The sequence below is a fragment of the Podarcis melisellensis genome (genome assembly GCF_964234715.1).
Source record: "Podarcis melisellensis genome assembly, chromosome: 6".
Taxonomy (NCBI): domain Eukaryota; kingdom Metazoa; phylum Chordata; class Lepidosauria; order Squamata; family Lacertidae; genus Podarcis; species Podarcis melisellensis.
This window is the reverse complement of record NC_138538.1, coordinates 14,897,033-14,917,280: the sequence shown is the minus strand read 5'-3', so window position 1 is coordinate 14,917,280 and position 20,248 is coordinate 14,897,033. Positions and strand designations below refer to the sequence as shown.

At 43.9% G+C, this 20,248-nt stretch overlaps 1 long non-coding RNA gene across 1 annotated transcript; it reads left to right on the top strand.

The window, feature by feature from the left end:
- Positions 1 to 2,725: 2,725 nt before the first annotated feature.
- On the top strand, positions 2,726 to 19,499 carry LOC309373237. The gene is made up of 3 exons (XR_014169887.1): positions 2,726 to 2,848; positions 8,976 to 9,171; positions 19,198 to 19,499. It is a non-coding gene; the product is annotated as an uncharacterized lncRNA (long non-coding RNA).
- Positions 19,500 to 20,248: the final 749 nt, after the last annotated feature.

Genomic DNA, 20,248 nt, shown 5'->3' with positions numbered 1-20,248 from the left:
CTCGGCTCTGCTCTCTTCTCGCACTTCCTCACGCAAGTGCCAAGCAGGGACCGGAGAATGCTTTTATTGCCTTGATGTGTCCTCTGTTGCAAATGAACAAGGAGGAGTTACTACACCGTTTCAGGTACAGCTTCAGTTGGCTCCAAGGTAATCAAAAGACCTTTAGCATGGAAGATAAATGAGTCATCATCTCCCGTTGCTAAAGCCCAGGGAGTACCACAAAGCGCATCCATGACAGATTGTGCAACCGTCCTTTTTGAGAAATCTCAGAGCATCTGTAACAACTCAATGAAAACAGTGGAAGAAGCTGTCCTCGTTTCAAGACTTCAGGGGCACTTGGCATGCCTCTCCCACCACAAAGCCCTCCCTTCCTCTCTGTAGTGACTTTCTCCCCTGTCACTTCCATTACTCCTCCTCCTCCTCCTCTTCTTCTGAATCCCTCCCATCTCTGACTTTACTGCCCTGGGCTCCCTTGGAGGTGTGGGATATAAATCAAATAAATAAAGAAGGCCCAAGGGCCGTTCTTCAGAGCCAGGTATTCTAGGTGAAGTGGCCAGGAAGATGTCTGAACCACTGTTGCAATTTGCCACAGTGGCGAGAAATACTTTTTGAACTGCAAACCTTTAAAAAATAAATAAATCTAATTTTAAAAGACTTTCTAGTCCTGAAGCAGTAGCACAAACATTTTTCTGGTTACTTCATCCAGAATTCATGGCTCTTAGAATTAGGATTCATCTTAGCATTTTTTTCCCAGTTTCCCAGGCAAGGCAGGGATGTGAAAGCCAATTGCTGGCACCAGTTCTACCTTTCTTTATATTAGCATTGCTCCAATCTACCCATGCAAGCATTGCAAGCAGATAAATTTTGTCGATCATGCTTATTTTGCAAAGGGAACATATATATGTGAATGGCATGATTTGGGCATTTCCTCCTTCCCTTTTATGGCTACTAAGAGTCTGTGGTTTCTGCTCTAAAAAGAGTGATTCAAGATCGCGAGTAATGTGTCTTGCCTTGTGCTCTGCATTTGCCAATTAGAGATGGGTGATTCTGTCAATTTGGATTTCTCATTTTTCCTATCTTAAATTCTCCCAATTTCCATTTCAGTTTGTGATTTCTATTTGTTTGCTTTAGAAACAAACTCCTCATGAAAAATCCCCCCAGCATTTTAGCTTGAATTCCTCTTAATATATGGGTATATTTGTATGCAATTTTTCCTGGTATACACATTTTTGCAATGCAATTTCCTTTAATATAAAGCATGTGTGTGCGTGTGATATTCCCTCTCTCTCTCTCTCTCTCTCTCTCTCTCTCTCTCTCTCTCACACACACACACACACACACAACATACCGTATTTTTCACTCTATCTGATGCACTTTTTCCCCTCCAAAAATTAAGGGGAAATGTGTGTGCGTCCTATGGAGCGAATGCAGGCTCCTTGGCTTCAGCGATAGCAACACGAAGCCTCCAAAGCGCAAAGCGAGCTCGCTCTTTGGGGCTTGGGGGGGGGGAATAAGATTTTTTTTCTTGATTTCCCCCTCTAAAAACTAGGTGCACCTTATGGTCCGGTGCGCCTTATGGAGCGAAAAATACGATATATATATATATATATATATATATATATATATATATATATATTACACACTGTTCTCTAGTTCATGCATTTTTCTACATATTGCTTGGCAGGACAACTACATTGCAAAATTCAGAGAAGAGTGCATTTCAAAGGATGGCTGCACTTCAGTTCTCATAATGTTTAGGTAGCTTCACTTTTCCATGCAGACTGAAGCACCCCCATCTTTACTGTCAATTAATGCCACTTCATGATCCGACAATTACGAACCTCTCTCCAATCCTGCTTTTGCCAGTTTCCTCTCCTAACTTCTGCATTGTTAAAGAACCTCCTGTGTGCAGTGATTGCACCATGCACTGTGAGAGTCAGAGCATGACTCCTGGATGATGTAGCTCACCTCAAAAGCCTAGGTCCCTTTTTGTGATATGGCTATAATGCGGCACTCCTCGATCCTGATCTCCTATGCTAATTTGCTAATACGCTGGTTCATGGAGTGCGGTAGGGCGGCTTGGCCCACAATCTGGAGCAGGTTCCCGATTTGCATCCACCTCTTTGAAAGAGATTCCAACACTATCAATCCATCATGGAATGTGTGTAGTGCTCAGAGAGAGCAATCCGCAGCCTTGGCTGTAGGGCTAGACTAGCAGATTAATGTTCCCTTGAGCAACCGTGCTCCTTTGGTGCACATATGGAAGTGTGGGGAGGAGAGCAGGGCTCTAGCACACCTTAAGACAAGATCTGCCAGGTCGGCAGGAACATTAGCATGTGAGATAATGGTAATCTGACTATCTCTGCTGAAGATGAGCACAGCTAAAACTTAGCTAGGGGCAGGTCTGGGCAGAAGTAGAACGCCTAGCAGGGCACAGCCCAGGCAGGCCTGGTTATCATCCCATCTTGGGACCTGCCCCGCCAACTGCCTCAACCCATAAAGCTGGGTGCCAGAAACATATGCTGCCAAGATTGCACTACAAGAGAGAGGGAGAGGGGCGTGGTCTAGAGGTTAGAGGAGAAGAGTGGGAGGCAAGAGGCCATGAGTGACAAGCAGAATTCCAATACTCTGGCCTTAGGCAAGTCAATTGATCTTTCTTCCTCATCCCACCTCCCAAACCCTTTGATGCTTTGATGAGTCGACGGCTCGGCTAATCACACACACACATAGAGTTGATGAACCATTTCACAGACTGGGGTAGCCAGGTGTTGTTGGGCTCCTAACTCCTCATCCAGCATTGCCAATAGACAGGGATGATGGGAGTTGTAGTCCAACCAAGTTGAGTCCTGTGAGTATGATGTTTCGTTGATCTCAATTTCTTTGTGGTGATTGGTTTGCAACATGGTGGCCACCTTCCCCAGGGTTTTCCATGGGACCCCAGCTAATGCCCCAGAGAACTATTGCTACCCTAAATAGGCAAGTGGCCACCATTCTGATTTCTTGAGGAATGCTCTGGGATCTGCTGCGGAGAGAGGCAGAGGCTCTCAGCCTTGATGGCCAGCATGATGATAGGGAAGTCCCATTGACCGTGGCCGCATTGAAACATGTGAAGGAAAGTCTCAGGAAGACACTTCTGAAGTTACATTTTCCTGTTCCTATTTTGGAAGAGCAGCTTTGTGGTTCTTAGGTCCTGAGAGGTGAAGGCACACTCAGCAGCAATTTGTATCTTATAGACATCCAACACCCTTTTAGAATGTGGTTCTTTGGGGGGGTTATTGGGTTATTGCTTTTGGTTTGATTTTATATGTTGTGGTCTTGTTGTGAACCGCCCTGAGACCTCTGCGTATAGGGCGGTGTACAAGTTAATAATAAAGTGTCGAGTGTGAGTGGTAATGAAAGGGCTAACCCTTGCCAAACCAATTGTTTTTCTGTTGGAGCAAGTGAACAGCGATTGTATTAGCAACCCTCTGTCTTCTCTGCACCCAGCTCTGTGCTGCCGATGATCACAATGAGTAATGGGACTAAGTGGAGGGGAGACACAGAATCCAGAAAGAGAACGAATCCAGTAGTGTCAGGATCCTTCCATCCCTGGCATCTCCAAGCAGTTGTGAAAGACCCCTACTGAAACCATGAAGAGATGCTGTCATTCAGTGAAGGCAACACTGAGCTACATGGCCCAGCGGTCTGACTCAGTGTCAGGCGATTTCCTATGGTCCCTGTGACAGGAAAACTCTAGGGGAGGATAGTGTCTATTTTACTGCAGCTTGATAAGGGAAAATTTGCACGTATTCTTATTATTCTTGGAAGAATAATAATTCCCAAAAAAATGGAAAAGTGAAACAGTACTAACAAAAAAAGAGTGGCAAGACAGACTGTTTAATTACCTTGAATTGGCAAAAATCACAGATTCAATTAGGGGACAGTCTAAACAAAAAATTCAAAAAGAGTGGGGGAAGTACAGAGATTATTTTTTAAAAAAACAGTGCCCTCAGATTAAAATCTGGACTTGCTTTGAGTAATTTTTTGCAAAACAAAATACGGTTTACAAGTACAGCATATGGAGAAGGGTAGGAAAGACAAAACGAGAAAGAAACAGTTTATCAAGTATAAAATCAGGCCCGTGCTGAGGAAGAAAGTCTATTAGAATAGAATAAGAATAGGAAATAGGAAATAGGATAACATAAGTCCATGTGTAGAAACTTGCGGGTTTATGGATATAGGTTTATCATTTATTTTGTGGGGTTTTTTTTTTAGTTTGTTCCTTAAGTGTTGTGTGTGTATGTTTGTTGTAATAATAAGTCAATAAAAGGCATCAATAAAAAAGGAAGACTTGCATGAACACGCCTTGAATTGAATAAAGTCCTTACCCCAATCTAAAAACTGCCGGTGCTTTATGTTACTGAAGCAGTGCTGGGTGTAGGAAATCTCCTGACATCAGCTATGAGTCCTTTCCAAGGCCATTGAGGGAGAGAGGGAGTGTGTGTATCGTTGTGTGTGAAATTTTTCACATGTTGAGTTTTCTTCTATTCGCCTTTTCTTTTCTCTTCCTGGATCTGTTTGTGCAAACTGTTTTGGTTTCTTGAATGGGTGGTCTCTCATTTCTATGCTAAAAAAGCAGCTATTAAATGCAACAACTAAAAATACAATAAATAATTTTTTTTGGGGGGGGGTGTTGCAACAATGTGTGTGTTAGGTAAAACTGCATTCAGGAAATGAGGAATAATTATTATTATTATTATTATTATTATTATTATTATTATTATTATTATTACCCCACTCATCCAGTTGGGTCTCCCCAGCCACTCTGGGTGGCTTCCAGCAGAAACGCACACCAAAATTCTGGTGAACTTTCACGATGCAGAAATGTGGTAAACTGAACTGGAGACTGAAAGAACGAGAAACTGAGAGGAACCAAAACTGACAGTCCTCCATCCCTAATCTATTCATGCCCCAGAGCATAGCGCATGGCATAAGACCCATTTCATTAGGATCAAGTGACAGACGTAGAATAATAAGCTGGCAGAGGCAGGCTAGGTTTTGGTTGGGGAAGCCTGGATTCACATCTTGGATCAGCAATGGTGTTCATGTAACCTTGAGCCGGTCGCTATCTGAGCATAAACTACCTAACAACGGGATCATGTGCCAAAGCAGACTTTGGTTTCAATCACAAGGCGGTTTATTCTATCTTCGCAACTTTTTCCTAACCTGTTTTCTATTTGAGCTCTCATATGGTGTAAAAGTCGTTCACAGAACTGTGGTGCAAGTTTAGTGCTCCTTTCTGTGTTGTTTGTTTCCAGAAAATAATCTGTTTGCAAATAATATGGAAATGAATGCTAAACTTGTGCTACATTCCACTAGTTAGGGGGCTGTTTGACCAAACAATCTCATGGTTGGCACGCTCTTACTAAATATGATATTAGCTGGCAATGTGTATGAATTCTTGATACATTTTGTGTAAATGCGAACCTTGTATCCATGGAATATATTTCACACTATTCATTCTTTTTTAAGCATCATCATCATTTACTCCTCCTGTCTTTATGACAATTTAGGATGTGTTTTAGTTTGATTTTTTGTTTGTTTTATTTGCAAATCTTATTTTATTTCTTTAGAAGCTGTACCGATGCAAACTCATGTATGAATGCATCACAGTTTATTTTGTGCAGTGTTTTACCAATGCATAGGAATGCATGACAGTAAGAGCTGTTCGACAGTGGAATTTGCTGCCAAGGAGTGCGGTGGAGTCTCCTTCTTTGGAGGTCTTTAAGCAGAGGCTTGACAACCATATGTCAGGAGTGCTCTGATGGTGTTTCCTGCTTGGCAGGGGGTTGGACTTGATGGCCCTTGTGGTCTCTTCCAACTCTATGATTCTATGTGCAGATAATAATAATTTTATTACCATATTTATACCCTGTCCATCCGGCTGGGTTGCCCCAGCCACCCAGATCAGTAAAGCACTGCAGAAAAAGAATCTCAGTGCACATATATATATACACACACAATCACATCAAGATTGATTTTTTCCCTGTAGATTTATTGATGTGTGCATGCTCATTCATAACAGCCGATGTGATAAAATGTGTGTGTGGTTGGAATGGAGAAAAAGCTGAGGCAACGCTCCAATTCCACAAATAATTTTAGGGTGGGGGAAAACCTTATTAAGCCAAAGGAAAGGAGGAGTGGCAGGTGGCACAGTGTCAGAAACCCACAACAAGAAATAGAAAAATGAGGGGGGCCAGAGGCAGTTTTAGGGCAGCACAACTGGTTCTGCCACACATACTACAAGTGGAGAGGGCAAGCACTTGCCTGGCTACAGAAAGGAGGTGTGAGGGCTCTGCGAAGGTCCCAGAGTCCTCCAGCCTCCTTCCCAAAGCCTAGTTAGCACTTTCCCAGCTTCGGGAAGGAGGTGGGAAGGCTGTAAGACCCTGCCAGAGCCCCCACTCCTTCTTCCCAAAGCCCAGCAAGATGCAAGGGCTGGAGAAGGCACCACATTTTGGCCCAGCCATGCAGGGCACCATAGTACCAAAGTTTGTTCCTGGGGGGAGGATGCTGTCATCCCTGCACACACAGCCACTCTTGCAGAGGGTTCTGAGGCAGCAGTGAGTGACCTCCCTGGATCTGATGATGCAACCAAGTTTTGAGAAACGCTGTGTGAATTAACCCTTATTTGCATCCTACCCCTAATATACTGTCGGGTAAGAAGTCGATCATTAATGCTGCAAAAGGAAGCATATGTGCTAAGAACTGCTGATTTGATTATCTACCAGCTTTCTGCCTTTTCATAAGTTTCAAACAAATGCCTTTTTTTTCCCAAGGGAGGGGAAACCTAGAAAGAAAGAGTAGCTAAATCTCGAAGGAATTTCAGCCATGCAAGTGCCACCTGACCAACAAAGAAAAGGGCTTGAATAGCGAGCAGAGAGCCTTAATCTCATCATTACAGGATACGAGAGGGAATTGGTAATGAGCGGTTTATGCTGAAGCTGTCATTCAGGGCAATGAAGGTAGGATCTCAGGACTCTGAAGAGATACACCTGTCCCTTTCCACACCAGCAAATTTCCCTTTCATGTGCGATAATCCTAATATATAGGATTCCAAAAGAGCTTATCACGAGTCATAATTATCATCCCACCTTTTGACATCTCAGGCACTCTACAAAACTCTCCTTGCTAAGAAAGCAAAATACAGTTTCTTCTTTGGCAGGAAATCATTTGAAAATGTCTCATTTCCCCTCTTCTGTACACCTGTTTTTACACAATGGCAGGCCTGGTTGTGTCTGCCCCACTTTCCCCTTAAAGGGTTGAAAAGCTGGCTAAAATGGACAAAGGAAAATCTACAGCACACCAGGGGATAGAGATCTCATACAAATAGGTTGCTTTTGTTTGTTTTTTGCATTCTACCATACCTGCACAGGTTAGGTTAAGGTTGCACAGATTTTAAGTTTGTGGGATCCATTTTATATTTTGCAAGAATGCTAATGTCTACCAACCAGAGCCAGGCAAAACGTGGTAGCTCAGGTGGCAGAACTAGTTATGTGCTATATCCATGAACCAGACACTGGGATATTTACAAACTTGCATGTGAGTTAGCAGAAGTCACAAATTCTAACACAGCATTCCAAAACCGGCCATCAGAGCCAAACAGAGACCTGACAAAAGCAGCCAATTACGGTAGTATTCCTATTTTACAGATGAGGAATACTGAGGTGGAAATATAAGCAATTAGCATTATTAGCACAAGGCCAGCCATGGAAGAGTTTATATTTCTGCTTGCAATATTACTTCCTCTGATTAAGGCAGGTGTGGCTCACTTCTTTTGGACCATAGGCAACACTGACTCATTGTCAACCCTCTGTGGGCTGCATGGCAAAATGTTCACATAAATTTGCATGTCTTTCAAAATAAAAATCCTGCAGCCAAGAACGGAATGCTCCATAGCAGAAGACTCTCACTGGTCCACATGGGATTTGCAGAGGCAACATCTCCCCCATTTCCCTCCTTCCTATCCCAACAAGATTTGAAACATAGTTTGTTCCAGCAATTATCCCCTATGTGTTATTTTAGGAGTGTTGGCAATGCAGTGTTTTATATCTCATCTAATCTCTGTGAGATCATCATAAGCGGCAACTGGCTGCAGAAACGTAGACTGCATGTGAGCATCTCTCTGCACACGTACATGTACATTCAGTGGAATGACAAAAAATAAATGTGAAAAACACTACAGGAGACGGTGGGTGCATTGTTGTGCTGTGCTGCATGGTGTGACAAGGCTCAACTGGTGTGCAGAGCAAAGGGAGGTTCAGGCTGGATGCAAGGCAAGGTTCAGACCCCAGAGCTCTACTGTGGAGTTGCTACGGCATTGAGGAAACTAGAACCAAGCCCCTAGAGCAGCAAGTGCAGACTGTGTGTTAGCGCTACCCATGCTTCAAGATGCCATTTGACTGAAAAGGGCCCAGATTTCTCTGGGATTCTCATCCTGCAACAGAGCTCAGGTCTTCCAGGGTTTTCTGCAGTGGAGTCCTCAGAGTCAGAGGATGATGCTGCCACATCCTCAGGTTGGCCCCTCAGGTTCTTTTGATGGGAGGACCCCCTACACGGCATAGTCTGGATAGCTCAGTTGGTTAGAGCATGGTGCTGATAACACCAACGTTGTAGGTTTGATCCCCATAAGGGGCATCTACATATTCCTGCATTGCAGGGGTTTGGCCTAGATGATCCTCGAGGTCCCATGATTCTGGGTTTGTGTGATTCAGAGTCCTCGCCCCCATCACTTGATAAAGAGGAATCCAGCTCCTGGTCCCTTTACAGTTTTCCCCTCCTACACAAGCATAAGCACACGAAAATCATGTGCAGGTTGTACATATTTTATAGTCATTTCTGTGCAACCTGGGAAGCCTCATCAGTGATTCTGATCAATAAAGACCTCAGGTGAACAGTATTATTATTTCAATCCACACACCTCCCTCTTTTTCCTGCAGAGCTTGTTGGTGCGATCCAAACAGAAACTCCAGAGAAAAAGTGCCAAGTATCATACACTTTCCTGCCATGTGCTTCGTGGTTTCAGCTGAACACTCTAACTGGCTTGAATTTGGCGATTAAACTTTCCAACAAGCCTGCCTGGAGTTTCGGGTTCTGAAGGAAGTCAGAAACGAAGCCAGGTTCGCTCAAGATCAGGTGCCACCAAAAAAATTATCTTTCCTCCTCTGGTTAGCATAGCTAGAGCTGGAGGTCACAAGACCTCGCCCTCCCTCTCTCCCTCCTTACCTGACAGGCCTCAGTATGTCTGACAAAGCTGTTTCTGGTGAGGCGTCTTTTCAACACATCGTTTTATCTGTCTTTCACTGCCGTGATGTCAGACGCACTTTCGTTCCAGGCAGGAGTGTCAAGGGATCACAATCTTAAATGCAGTTTTCGACTCTGCAAGGCAGGAATGGTTCCAACTGGGTGGGTCACCCACTGGGAAGCCACTGAAGTATTTGCACTGGCACCTGTAGCCTTGTGGCCATGCTTCAGAATGGGAGCTGGAACTGCCATGCAGCAGGTTGTGAAGCAATCACCTTTGAATGGCATAAGAATTCCTCCACGAATTCATCTAATCCAGCTTGGCACCCATCAATGTCCCTGGTTCACGACCAAAAGTGTTTTTACCAGGATGTACTGTGTCCTCCAACTCTGATGATGCTTGTTTGGATGTAGGGTAGAGAGGGGGCTGTGAATGTTTGAAATTCCTAGCTGTCAGGAGTGGGCCAGCAGTAAATCACACCCTGCAAGGGGTTGTTGTTGTTGTTGTTTAGTCGTTTAGTCGTGTCCGACTCTTCGTGACCCCATGGACCAGAGCACGCCAGGCACTCCTGTCTTCCACTGCCTCCCGCAGTTTGGTCAAACTCATGCTGGTAGCTTTGAGAACACTGTCCAACCATCTCGTCCTCTGTCGTCCCCTTCTTCTTTTGCCCTCCATCTTTCCCAACATCAGGGTCTTTTCCAGGGAGTCTTCTCTTCTCATGAGGTGGCCAAAGTATTGGAGCCTCAGCTTCAGGATCTGTCCTTCCAGTGAGCACTCAGGGCTGATTTCCTTCAGAATGCATAGGTTTGATCTTCTTGCAGTCCATGGGACTCTCAAGAGTCTCCTCCAGCACCATAATTCAAGCCCCTTCGCCACGGCAAGGCAGTGATCCATGAAGGGGCCTGCAAGGGGTAGTTAACTCTTTATTAGCAAAAACACGATTGGCACAAACTTGGCAAAGTGTAAGGCCTAATGAGCACAGCAACTCATCTTTGGTAGGTCTTGCCCCACATGAAGTGGTTGCAGAAGAAGAAGAAGAAGAAGAAGAAGAAGAAGAAGAAGAAGAAGAAGAGTAGTAGTAGTAGTAGTAGTTTGGATTTGATATCCTGCTTTATCACTACCTGAAGGAGTCTCAAAGCGGCTAACATTCTCCTTTCCCTTCCTCCCCCACAACAAACACCCTGTGAGGTGAGTGGGGCTGAGAGGTCCAAGGTCACCCAGCAGCTGCATGTGGAGGAGCAGAGACGCGAACCCGGTTCCCCAGATTACGAGTCTACCACTCTTAACCACTATACCACACTGGCTGAGACTGCTGAGACTCATGTGTTGATCGTCCTTTTGCTAATAAAAAGTTAAATCCAGCTTGCACAGTGTGATTTACTGCTGGCTCACTTCTGACAGATTGATGAGGCTGAAATCCCTGCCTGCCCACAGCTGCCTAAGTCCCCTCCCCTCCAGAGCTTTTTCCCAAGCATTCGGAAGCTTTAACTGCATGACTAACTTTGCTCCTTCTGCTTCATGTCTCTTCTGCTTCTGGGAGACCAAGAGGGAGGGGAGCTTGCCACATCAGGAAGCGGAGACACCTGTGACCCCTCACCCACCTGATTCATCTCTGCCTCTTGGCCTCTCTCCTCCCACCCTCCTGCTTCAGATTTTACCCCTGATTTTGCACTTCTCTCTGCCACAGACTCTCCCAGCTCACTAAGCCCTGTTATCCCTTCAGCTTTTGACACCTCCTCTTCCCAATCATCTCCCTCTTCTCTCTGTGACCACTCATCATTGTCTCACCACCAACCCCTGACTCTGAGCCTTCTTCCCTTGGGGTTCCCCAGCTGATTCCTCCCACCATTCTTCTGCATCCAACCAGTCCATGACACAAACCTACTATGCAAATTTACATTTGTTGCTCCACCCTCTTTTCCCTCTGGCCCCACCCACTACTGGCATGTGGCCCCCAAAAGGTTGTCCAGAGAGCAACATGGCCCTCAGGCAGAAAAAGTCCCCCACCCCTACTTTAAAAGGATTAGGCAATATGGAGGCTAGGACTATCAATGGCTACTAGTCATGATGGCTATATGGAACTTCCATATCCAGTTTGCTGGGAAGCAACTATTGTCTTCCAGACCTGTTTGTAGGTTTACTGGAGGCATCTAGTTGCCCATCAAGAGATGCTGGACAAGAGCTAGGTGGCCTTCTAGTTTGATCCATCAACACTGGATAATACAATGTGCACATCGGAATTAGTTTTGGGTGGGTATTAGCAGCTGTCCATAGTAAGTATGCACAGGATAAATGACACACATTGTAATTAAATCCCCATAATTAAGTCCCCACTGGAATTGCACTCCTTATCATTGGTAGGCATTGCTTCTTTGCTCTCATTTTACAGTTATGTGCATTGACATCTGTTATTGCTAATTACTTCGTCAAACTTCATCCGTGATCTCTTGCACTTCCTGTAAAGAAATGTTGAAAGCACCTTAATGAACAAATTAATTATGTGCAGCCCATGTTTGAGAATTAGCCTAATTAATAGTATCGCTGATACCCTTTCCCGAGTTTAAGAATGCAGTTGTCTGAGAAATCCCACTATCCATATTTATAAGCCACAGGACACTTTGACAGATGACAAGTGTTGTGATGAAAAAGCGGTCAAGGTTGCCATATTTGTATCTTCTTACACGACAGCAGTTTGCGATATGTTCAGTTTATTTCATCACAGTAATTCTCTCTGCATATTTAAATGTGGATCTAAAAGGGGCTTGTATATATCACCAATGGCTATCAACCATGACAGCTAAGTGCAGCCTCCAGATCCACCGACAGTAGATCTCTGATGACCAAGAAGTGCTGTGGACAAGCCATCTTCATCTTGCTGGTTGGCTGGACTAGATGTGCTGTTGGTCTGGTCCACTTTGGGGGTTTTCTGTGCCAGGGTTTGCAAACCTTTTGGGACCTGTAGGCAAATTTGCAAGCCGGAGAAACTATGGCAGACCCTCCAAATGTTACTATTTTCCAGGCACAGTCCCGGGTTTACAGAAGCCATTCCAGTTTCTGATTTGATCCCAGAATATTCTGCTTTTCCTTCGGACATCCCTATTTTCTTTGGAGAAATGTTGGAGGGCATGGAGTTATGCGAGCCCAAGCTCAGGATATAAGTAACTATACAACCTTCAGAAGATATCTGAAGGCAGCCCTGTATAGGCAAGTCTTTTCATTAATGTTTAATGTTTTATTATGGGTTTCAAGGGGTTTCAAGCAGGGGATCTTCCCAGTTCTACCTGGAGATACCAGGGATTTATCCTGGGACCTTGAAGCCTGGTTTGAAAGAGGCAGCCGTCCAGCTGTAGAACATCTGCCTAGATTCTTTCCAAGACACACTAGCTTGTTATGTGGTCTCCCCTGAGTAATTCAAGCCTGTCTGCAACATCACGCTTGTTCAGGACCACAGAACTCTCTGTTCCTCCCCACGCTCAGCAGGAGCAGAAGGAACTGTACGGAATGAACACAAGATAAGCCTGATTTGCATAATGTATCCAGGTTGCAATATCCTGGTGCCTCATTTTCCTTGGCGCAGAATTAGGGCTAGGTGGGTGCAGTCCTTTCCTTCGTTTCTACCTGCATTAAGGCTCTTGTTTACCTCTGTGTACCTGGTGATTCCTAGGCTGGGCTCCAACTAGGAGACCAAGCAGCTTCATTTAGGTGCTGAGGGAACTGTGGGCTTCAGTTTCTCCTTAGGAACAGCAGGATCATCTGCCCACTCAGCCCTGGGAAGCCGCATTTTGAAATTTAATCTCAGAGCCATTGGTTCAAGTCCCATGTTGCGTGAAAGATTCCTGTATTGCAAGAGTTTGACTAGATTTGTTGTTGTTGTTTAGTCGTTTAGTCGTGTCCGACTCTTCGTGACCCCATGGACCAGAGCACGCCAGGCACTTCTGTCTTCCACTGCCTCCTGCAGTTTGGTCAAACTCCTGCTGGTAGCTTCGAGAACACTGTCCAACCATCTCGTCCTCTGTCGTCCCCTTCTCCTTGTGCCCTCCATCTTTCCCAACATCAGGGTCTTTTCCAGGGAGTCTTCTCTTCTCATGAGGTGGCCAAAGTATTGGAGCCTCAGCTTCACGATCTGTCCTTCCAGTGAGCACTCAGGACTGATTTCCTTAAGAATGGATAGGTTTGATCTTCTTGCAGTCCATGGGACTCTCAAGAGTCTCCTCCAGCACCAGATTTAGGCACCCCCAAACTCACCCCTCCAGATATTTGGGGACTACAATTCTCATCACCACTGGTCCTCTTAGCTAGGGATGATGGGAGTTGTAGTCCCAAAACATCTGGAGGGCAGAGTTTGGGGATGCTGATCCCTGTGGTCCCTTCCAACTCTGCAAATCTGTGATTCTGTGAAAGAGAGCCATCTGCAGTGGTCAGAGTCAAAAATGCCACAGGAATTCGTTCACACCTGAAGTATCTCTTTCGACCCCAGCAGCCCCTGCCATCTTCTCTGTTCACCCACCCACCTCTTTTTAATTTACCTTCTTTTCTCTCCGCCTCATAACCTTGATCTGTAGTTTAAAAGGGGCCACGATTCCTCTGAGCTCTCTCCTCCCTCCTACCCACACGGCTTATGTCATCCATCACATCTCCAAGACACTATCTTGGTGAGCCAGAGTAATCTACATACCTGACTTGTATTGTCATGCAGAGCTGTAAAACGATTTGTATCACCTTGGGGTGTGTGACATGACGCGGCACCGGACTCAGCTGCGTGGGGCTCGCTGTGAGTAAATGTGTGGTTGTGTGCAGGGCTGGCCCAAGACATTTTGGCACCTGAGGGGAACCACAAAATGGCCCCTCTGCCCTGAATGGGAGAGCGAAGATCTACACCAGGAACACGGGGGGCATAAATATCTAGACTGGGGACAAAGGTGGGAGGAGACCAGCAGTGCCTCTTATTTACCAAGAGGCCGCTGTGGAGATAGCATGGGGTGGTAACAGACCCAGTTTCCAAGGAGAGTGCATTCCTTGGAGGCCAGATTTGCTGCTCCTGTGGGCCTTGCTGCCTGAGGCAGTCACTTCACCTTGCCTCATGGGTGGGACAGCCTAGGTTTTCTGCAAGGTCACAATGTGCTCTTGAAACATGAGGCTCATCACCAAAAAACACCTCCTCCTCCTCCTTGGTATACACACACCCATACACATACACACACACACACACACACACATTTTTATTGATCTTGTTAACATATCATTTCCAACAATCATTTAAAATTAATTCTTATCTTATACAATAGTTTAGACTTCCATCAACAACCTCTGAAGATTTTCCATTCTTTATCACTTATTCTGCATTTCTTAATTTCTCTATTACTTTTAATTATCATTAACTAATAATGCTCTTCATAATCTTTCTTGCAATATTTCACATAATCCTCCTTACAGAACTTCTTGCAGTCCTGTGAGCATAATCTGTTTATTACAATTGCTTTTTAGATAGTTCATATATTTACTCCAGTCTTCTAAGAATCTCTGGTCCCGCAGGTTTTGAATCTTTCCTGTTAATTTCTCTAATTCTGCATAGTCCATTAATTTCATTTACCACTCTTCTTTCGTCGATAATTCTTCTTGTTTCCATTTCTATGTCACCTTCTCCTTGGTCTTAACAGCCAGCCCGAGGAAAAGTTCTGCTGGCCAAGTGTTCTGCTCCTGCGCCCATTTCATGGGTCAACATGCAAAGGCCCATGTGGTCAAACGCATCCTACTTGCCACTGCGTGCCGTGACAAGCAGACTGCAACGCCAATCCTATGCCGGCATTGGCAGGAACTGAGCAGTATGTTGCGAATGTGCAAATATTATAAAATACTTGTGTTACAAAACATTGTAAGTCACTTGAGGATAAGATCCTATGGACTGAAGCTATCAAGGACCGAACCTGGGAAACATCTGCTCTACCCTTAAGCTGCAGATTTGTACTGAACTTTGAAGTGTTCCACCAATATCCATCCTTCTCCCCTAGCATTTTTCCTCAAACTTCTTCCAGATGCTAAGAACGAGCAGGCACTGATTCCTGCCGCTACTCCTCATCTATGCAAGCACAGTGATTGAGCAGGTGTAGATAGCACCTCTTTTATAACTCATTAAAGTAGTACAGAGTCCTTGGCACTGATCTATTTTTGCAAAGCCAAATTACATTGATTCAGCTTGTAACCGAGAAGGGCTTGTTTGCAACTTGCAAAGTGGCATTACTGGGAGTGTGGGTGCCACTTTAACCATTGATTTCAGTGTTATTAGTTTGCAGAACTCGTGCATTGTCCTTAACTGATTGGCATTAACCTGATTTTCCACTATCAGGTCATTTTAACCCTGGTTTCTATCAAGCCATTTAAAACCAGTTTGAAATAACTATGTCTAAATTATGCTAATCTCAGTCTGAGATAACACGGAGCTACATAGGCTTCATTAAGCACATATGAATTGCACACCAGTTGAAGGGCTGAAACAGAAAGCTATTCAGTGGCTAAGTTAGGTTGCCATGCTTTTCAGCACTTGGCTATTCAACATATTTCTTGGAAGCTGTTGTCCAGAACACAGGTGTGAATTTAGTGTGTCAGTTCCAATGAAACACTGACAGCAGACTGTTACCCGTGAGAGCAGCCTACATGCATGAGCAGTATAATGTCAGAGCCATGAATTTAAGCTGGCAACATCCTCTTCCGCCAAGTGGAAAATGGCAGATTTATTTAAAATGTTTCCACAAGGACACCACTTGCATTTGGATTCTCTTGTTTTGCATCTTACACCTTGAGCAAGATTGTGTGAAAATCATGCCTACATCAGATGCATATTTCAATATGTCTCCCTGCCATCCAAATAATAAACATTTAAAGTACATGACATCCGCCGAAGAAACTTGGGAACTTTAGTTCGTTACGGGTGCTGGGAACTACAGCTCTATGGAGGATAAATGGTAGTTCCCAGGATCCTTTGCAGGAAGTAATGTGCTTCTACCGTGTGGTGTGGATGTGACCAGTATTATTATTATTTATTTTATAATTCATTAAATTCATATACCGCCATGTACTCGTAGATCTCAGGGCAGTTCACAACATAAAATCACAATATAAAAAACAGAAAATGCATAATAAAAACAAAAACAAAGACAATCCAATAATCCCCTCCTTCCACAACACATTTTAAAAGGGCATCAGATGTCAATCAGCCAAAGGCCTGGTTAAAGAGGAATATTTTCTCCTGGGGCCTAAAGGTGTATAATGAAGGGTCCAGGTGAACCTCCCAGGGGAGAGCATTCCACAGATGGGGAGCCACTGCAGAGAAGGCCCTGTTCTTGTGTTGCCACCCTCCGGACTTCTCATGTAGGAATCACATGAAGAAGGGCGTCAGAAGATGATCTCAGGGTCCAGGTAGGATCACATGGTGAGAGGCAGTCCTTGAGGTACTGAGGTCCTGAGTAGTTTAAGGCTTTGAATTGGGCCTTGAAACTAATTGGTAGCCAATGCAGTCAGGTCAGGATCAGTGTAATATGTATTCAATTGTCTTGCCCCGGTGAGCAACCTGGCTGCTGAATTCTGCACTAGCTCCAGTTTCCGAACCGTCTTCAGTGACAATCCTACATATACGGCGTTGCAGTACTGATAACAAAGCTGTCATTTCAGAAAGGGGATGTACATTCTGCTTTTAGACACATTTTATAGGATGGCACATGATTCGTCTTTTATACTTCTACAGGAGCACCTGGGACTGTGGTTTCTAAACTAGCAGTATTTGATAGAACAGGTACTCTTGTAACTGATTTTTCCCTTCCCTTTCCTTTGCAGACCCTTGTACTCAGTCCCCTGAAATCCTCTCCAGAGGGTGGGGGGCTGCTGAACATTGCTGAACATGTGAACGGTATCATTGGGGGCTGCGGTGAAGGGCAGACTGCCAGAAATTGGGTAACTACTGTTCAAGAGGGGATCTTGAAGCTTTAGGGGAGATTTTTTGTTTGCACTGTAGTAGGAGAGAAGGAGTTACGTCTACCATCTTGTGCCAGCCACACTCATAACCTTGGCTGGACCTAGACACATCAAAGAAGCGATTCGGTTAAACGCGTTGTAAACTCATACAGGGAAATCCAGTAGGGGAAGGCGGGACTCCACAGCGCCACCTGATGTCACATATAAATACATATAATATGCTTTTTCTTTACCAATGTAGCTGAGTCCTTTGACCAAGCCCTTGTGCAGCTGTTATTTAAAGTTAAAATCAAAAGATTCATGCAGGTCCCAGTGCTTCATTTAGCATTCGATAAAGTTTGGCCCCTACATTTAAACAAGAATTGAATTGATTAAGTGTTGCAGCCCTAGTTTTCAGAGGTATGGCCTACTCATTCTCCACCCACAAAAGAAGGCAGGTTCATAGACATGCAATTAACAATTTGGAGTTCCTTCAGTTAGCAAATGAGAACAAAATGGCTCGGAATCATACAGTTCCTTCTATTCTTGTTGCTGAAACCTGTTCTTGCGTGTTCTGTGTTCTACCCATTAGCAAAACAATCTAAGCATTGGAGCTTTTTTTAACCCCGCTTTATTTCTTCTGAAACTTTTCTAATTGCAAATTTCTCAATTACAGAGAGAGAGCGCAAATGGTGGTAATTATAACAACACAACAATAACAGTGTTCTGCCTCTAGCATGCAACTGGAAAGCCAAAGCAGACAACCTTACACAAAAGTAGGGTGGATGCCAATTTTTAAACACTCGACTAGAGCAGCAAAAAGCCAAAACAAGACCAAACCCACCCCACCCTCATCCCTCGCTATTAGGTATGCCAGCTGGGTTTGTTGGGAGTTGAAAGTCAACATCTGGAAGGCCAACCTAGCTGTGATTCCTGCTTTGCAATGGGTTGGGTTCGATGGGGTCCCTTTCAACTCTGCAATTTTGTGATTCCCTATACCTGATATATATAGACTGCATGTACCAAGACACAAAGTTGCTCTTGCCCAGCTCCTTAGAACCTTCTCTTCAGCAAAGGAAACTCAACCTGGATTTTTGCCTTGAAATGAATCATTACTAGGTGAGTGTTTCCACTGTGCCTAAGGGAGTTAGGTACCAAGTTCCACTAAGCACTAAGCCAGGCATCTATCGTAAAAAATCTGGAGGGCATATTTTATTGTGTTTGGAGTTGCATAGACTTAACTGGAACAATCACTCAAAGGTAATGAGATAATTGTATGTAAATTATGGATCAAAATCTCTGTCAAATTATAGTTTGGCATAACCTGCTCTTGTTATCATGCCCCAGAGAATATAAGATGGGAAGGACTATCTCTTTCCCTTTTAAAAACTGAACAGTTTCTAGGGGTGTTATGTGGATAGTTTCATAACGTTGTTTAGTCGCTAGGTGGCACTGGACTTTATCTGGGTGGAATCCTGAGTTTCCTGTGTCTGCTGTGCTCTTCTTTATGAGAGTTCTTATCTGGTTTCTTGGCTGGTGTGTATTTCATGACAGGGGCGATACAATGGTGGACAGAACCTCCTGCTACAATCCTGCTCCCTTCCTCCTTCCATTGAAGAGCATGCGCACAAAAACTGTGTGCATGTTGATTCTGCATGTGACGTGTACTCTGCATTCTTGTAGAAATTGTGAGTGCAAACTTTGCATTCTCAGTTGTCATCTATTGGCTGTACCTACACTTTCAGTTTCATCAACATCACTTTAGATGTCCAGATAATATGGAGATTCTTTGGTATTTCAAAATAAGCACTCCAAAGAAAGTCATATAATGATTATCTGTTAAAGTAGAAATGTAATTATTTCTTAATCACATCTTGTAATCAGTATCTGTAACTACTTCTCTCTCTCTCTTTTTTAACATGATCTTCTTTTGGGAATAAATCCCACTTATTTCAATGGCGCTAACTCACCAGTAACTATGTTTAAGAATAGCAGATGTAAATCTATTTGGACACGATTTATATGGTGCACTCAGGATTGTCTGCCTTCAAAATGATTTAACTTCAGCCCAAATGTGTTTTCAGATATTGCCATATGCAGATGGCATAGTTTTATTTAAAAGAATCATATCAAAAACCTGAAGCACTTCCTCTGCGGAGGGGAATCATGATTTTTGTCTGCTGAGCAAATGATTTGCTGAATTTAGGGTAAACGGAATCCATCTGTAAATAATAACACTGTCTATTGAATGGCCATTTGAGCCCTACAAAATAAACTCTTCTCTGGAAACATGTAAACTGTGTTCTATGGAAACATGTGTTTCGAGAATCTCTTCCTGAGATACTTATTCTCCATTTCAAACATTTGTTTGAAATAAAGGATGCAATGGAAATGCAGATATCCATTTCAGGATTTCTAACGGGTGCCTCCAACTCTATGCTGTGTTTGCTCTTTGAATACAGAGAAGCAGAATTCTTAAAACATTAGATTCCCATTCTTCTTGAACTGAGCAGCAGCAAGTTAAAGAGGAAAAAATTAGCCTCAAATTAGCATCTGATGATCTCAGCCCAGCCTTCCCTAATCCCTTCAACAAAGGCCTAAACAGAATGCTGTGCAAATGTGGATCCAAATGACACCTTTGTTATTTAAGGGTATTTATTTTATTTTAAATTTTTTAAAAATTAAATTAAATTAAAAAACAAAATAAAAATAACTCCTTACCCTTGCTGTATTACAACTTAGAAAAAATTCAGACATATGCTCCAAACTGGTTGGGGTTTTGTGCAGCAAAATAATGAATGACTCGTTATTATTGGCAAAAATAGTAGCAACGGGGGCCTCCCCCGGCCCCCACCAGTAAGATCAGAAGCTCCTTTGTTAAGGCTTTGGCTTACTTTATAGTCATTTTGGCAGATGCCTCTTGGAACCAATAAGTTTGGGGAGAGGAAGGGAGGTTGGGGGGGGGGAGAGAGTTAAAACACAGGAAACAAGCATTGAATGGCTGCCAATAAAAATGATCACAAA